The 4,420-nt window shown below is 35.7% G+C and overlaps 1 pseudogene; it reads right to left on the reverse strand.

Annotated features, from left to right (window-relative positions):
* LOC137647910 (uncharacterized) overlaps nt 1-3,247 on the reverse strand; it is a 3,695-nt pseudogene extending 448 nt beyond the window's left edge.
* Nucleotides 3,248-4,420: the final 1,173 nt, after the last annotated feature.

Here is a 4,420-nt window from a genome sequence, read left to right on the forward strand (position 1 = left end):
GAGATAAAACTACCTCTTGATTATTGTCGAATATATCATCAGACACACCCCAAGAGTATTCCTGATCTGAAGTATTAAGTTCAGGAATTATACTCACACAAGCTACTTCACACCCCTTCACTATCATCTCTGGAGTCAAAGGGACAGGCATGCTGCGGTCAAAATTTAATTTATTTAGAGCATTTCTGAAGGTGATTGATCTTTTATTTACGAGCATTTTAGCCTCAGCAATCAAGAATTGAAAATCATTGTAATCCAAAATGTTATTTCGAATGCTCGAAGTAATTATCCTTTTCACTTGCTTAACCATAGTTTCAACAAACCCACCTAATTTATGTGCATTACCAGGGAATGGATGAAATTTTAAAGACTTAATGTGCATCACCTGGGAATGGACGAAAATTTAAAGACTTAATATTATTCGATCTCAAGTAGTCAATGGTCTCTAAATCATTCAGATAGGAGATAGTTTGCACTACTCCCGCCACTATTGGGCTTCCATTATCACTAACTATTAAGGAAGGGAAACCGTACTAAAAAAATATGCATTTTTAATGCCCTAAGAAAGGATTTTTTATCAATCAACCTACATACAACCAGATTAATTGCTCGAGACCAAAAACAGGATATGACCAGCACATACACTTTATAGTTTTGTTTGTTACTGTCCTTAACCAAGAAAGGTCCACAATGGTCGATGCAAATATTCCTAAACGGAATAGCCTCTGGGTTTATTCTGAAATCTCTATATGCATTTTGATTAATTTTGACAGTTCTGGCATTCAACCTTTTACATATCAAACAGCCTTTTAAAACCTTCTTTACAACCCAAAAGCCATTAATAATCCAAAACTTTTTCCTGAATAAACCCATAGTTTTGTAAATTTCAGCGTGTTGCAGTTTTACATGGGTATCCCAAATTATACTTGTAGCCACAGGGCAATTTTTTCCAAATAGTATCGGACACCTCTCATCATAAGAGGCTTTTACTTTACCTAACTTACTTTTTACCCTAATAAGCCCACTTTCATCACGAAATAAATTCAACGGTGATACAAGGGGTTCTGAAAAATTACCTGTAGCCAGCATATCATAAACTTGGGGAAAGGCAGCCTTTTGTGCATGTACTAAAAGGTGAATGGTGGTACGAGCATTTTCATTATGTTCGTCAGAGGTATTCTCTGGTATATTGTTAGCCAGTTTTAACCTTTGTTTCAACTTCGTAACAAAGAGGAAGACAATACTCAAAACCTTGACCGCCTTACTAAAGGACGAAAACTTGTTTAACGGTATAAGTGGTTCAGAATTCGAAATGAAATTTGTCCTAACAGAGCAACTCACGGAAGGCGGCTTTGCACTGGGATAAGGAACGATCACTCTGCACTCTGAAGGAGAATCTAGAAATTGTTTGACCTGTTAAAAAGAGCTTGCTATGAAGCATTTTCTCTGAAACACACCGAGTAAGACAGTCACTAGGGTTCTCATCAGCACCTATATGATCGAAAATCACTGTTTGCTTAGAACAAAGAATCAAAATAATATTCAGCCTATTGTTAACTATCACTTGTTTCCTATCTATTTTGCCAAACTCAAACTCCTTCGATTTAATCCAACTCAGAACAATCATAGAATCTGTAAAGCAATAAATAGTACTAATCCGAATAGGAACAACAGCATTTTTTAGCTGTTCAGCTACCTCTACGGCCGTCCTTACTCCCAAATGTACAGATATCAATTCCAGTACAGGAATATACTTTGTTCTTAATTTCTTACAAAGCACAGAATTCTTTGCCAAAATCAGCTTGGTGTCTGCTGAATTGACAGCCACCAAATATAAAGCACAGCCTAACAATTCTTTACTTGCGTCCGTATAGACCAACAAATTGTACTCGTCACAACGATTACCGACAGAAGGAGGTAATACAATTTCTGAGCTCTTGTTAACCTGTCTGGCAATCTTCGACCATTCTTTCATCAGCTCGCTGCTTGATGGCGTATCCCATCCGATATCCTTGTCATTCTGCAAGGAATGCATAAACAATTTTCTTCGGTTTATACTGGTATTGAAAACCCAAAAGGATCATAATTGGAATGAATAGTACTTAAAATTAACCTTTTTGTATTAGGTTTAGGGTTTAGTTCAAGTTTACGAGTTTTCATCGTATCATTCTCTATATTCCAAATTAGGCCAAAAAGCTTTGATTCTGATTCAGTGCAGTGTTCAAACTTATTTAATTGTTCTCTTAAGGGTACAGAATTCGTACAAAACTCTTGTAATTCGAATCCAAATTATCAGAACGTCGTTACTGAAACAATTAATGCCTTAAACAAAACATTATTCGCATTTGAAGTTATGGCTAAGTTATCCATGTAAGAAAGGTTATACAAATACTTTTTTATACTCAGAGTCTCTTCATCATCATCATCAGTTACATTATGGATCAATATGTAACAGAGAGCTATCATCAACAAAAATGGAGAATATCTCATTCCAAAAGGCACTCGTCGGAAACGATAGCCAACAATTGAGAAATCGTTCTTAGGAATACCCTTAAACTATAGAAAAAGTAACTTTCTCGTGTCCTCTTCTCTAAGTAAAAGCTGTAAAAAATCTTTTTTCAAATCATAAGTCAGCAAATACTTGTCAAACCTTAGTATTAGTTTTGAAATCTGCAATTTATTATTCAAATTAGCTCCTGCCATAGAACACGGATTATGGTAAAGATATCTCATTTTCTCTCTCACTTAAATTCGATAGAAAGACAACCCTACACTTCGTTGTGTTAGAGTTATTTTGGAACACGGCATTATGAGCTAAAAATGATACATATGGATTCTCTCTAAGAAATGAGGGAAGATCTGCAATACGTTCAATTACTCCATCTTCAAATTGGTTCTGTATAACAGCATCGTATTCCTTTAACCTCTCAGGCAAAAGCTTTATTTTTTGAGAATTGAGAACGGACACTGCAAGATTATAGTTGGGTGGCATTAAATGTTGTATTTCCTTCTTCCATAAAGTGGGAACAACTAACCTACCTGTCTTAGGATCTTTCCGAATATCACTAAGAATGTTATCAATTAATTTACTATTTTCACTTGTCAAAACAGATTCTCTAGGGTCGTCTTGAATATTCATAAGTGAAGTGAATATTGATTCGAGGATTTCGTCAGTCGCATTCTTAATCTTTTGGTCATCAAAAAGTTCCTTCTCTTCTAGCAAAGTATTTATGTTACTATTAACGGTTAGTCATAGAGACGTGCCGACAGAATTACCATCAAATGGAATACATAGCAAATTAAGGTTCTCTAAAAACAAAGAGGCACTTCCAGAAAGCATTAAACCCGACTGAGTTTCATAAAAGGTAGAGGGAAATTTACCATTGTAACCAAAGTTTTTCTGTACAAGTGGGAAAATATGGCTTTGATCGCTACCAAGCAAGATTGTAAAATCATCTATAGTATCAGAATCTATATGCTTATCTGCCAGGGTATGACCCTTCTCAACCAGGGCGTCTGCTAATTTCTTCAATCCAAGTGCCACAAATTTTGAATTAGTTTTGTCTACACAAATTGCCCTTAATAACTGCTTTCCCTGGCCAGGAACATGAATGGGAAACTCTACAATGTAAGTATAGTGATTCTTGACCGAATTAATTCCTTGAATCGTAAGATTCACTTTATCCACGACTGAGCAATTGGGAATATCTTCGGGAGACCCATTTACTAAGGTTGTTTGGGAACCAAGATCCTTAAACACTCTCCATGGAATTTTAAGATCCGAATTCTCTGCATATACGGTCCCAGTGGGGAGAATTACATCATTAAATGCCTCTAAGCTCGTAGACATCGTTAGCATTCCGTTAGTAGTAGTTTTAACTACTTTAGTATCTGTACGTTTAGGAACATTAGCTATATTTGCATTACTGCCCATTTCGTCTTTAACCTTATTAGCACCCTTATCAGCTAAACCAAGACATAAATAAGACATGTGGAATAAATGACATTTCATATACGGCCGATTAAATTTAAAATGACAAGCTTTAGCATTATGTGAAGTTAAACCACATTTATAGCAGCCCCCAACCGATTTAAGTTTCTCGCATTTACTACCAGGACTAGGGTATTTCATACACTCACTCAATTTATGGTCATTTGGAATTACATTATCATGAGAACACATTGGGAAGGTCACCTTAAATTTCGAACCAGGGCACAACAACTTTGAAGAATCTTTGGAAGTAACAGAGACTGATACAGCATTTGACGATTGTTTAACTATATTCCTTTTGTTTTCTCAGACAGGTTGGACTGAAAGTCCATAAATCTATTATTTGCTTCAAATGAGTTATCCAAAATTTCTTTCAAAGATGGTTTCGACTTGTTTGTAATAGAGACAAGCTGACTTTTAAATCCATCA

The sequence above is a fragment of the Palaemon carinicauda genome, chromosome 10, assembly GCF_036898095.1.
Source record: "Palaemon carinicauda isolate YSFRI2023 chromosome 10, ASM3689809v2, whole genome shotgun sequence".
Classification (NCBI taxonomy): domain Eukaryota; kingdom Metazoa; phylum Arthropoda; class Malacostraca; order Decapoda; family Palaemonidae; genus Palaemon; species Palaemon carinicauda.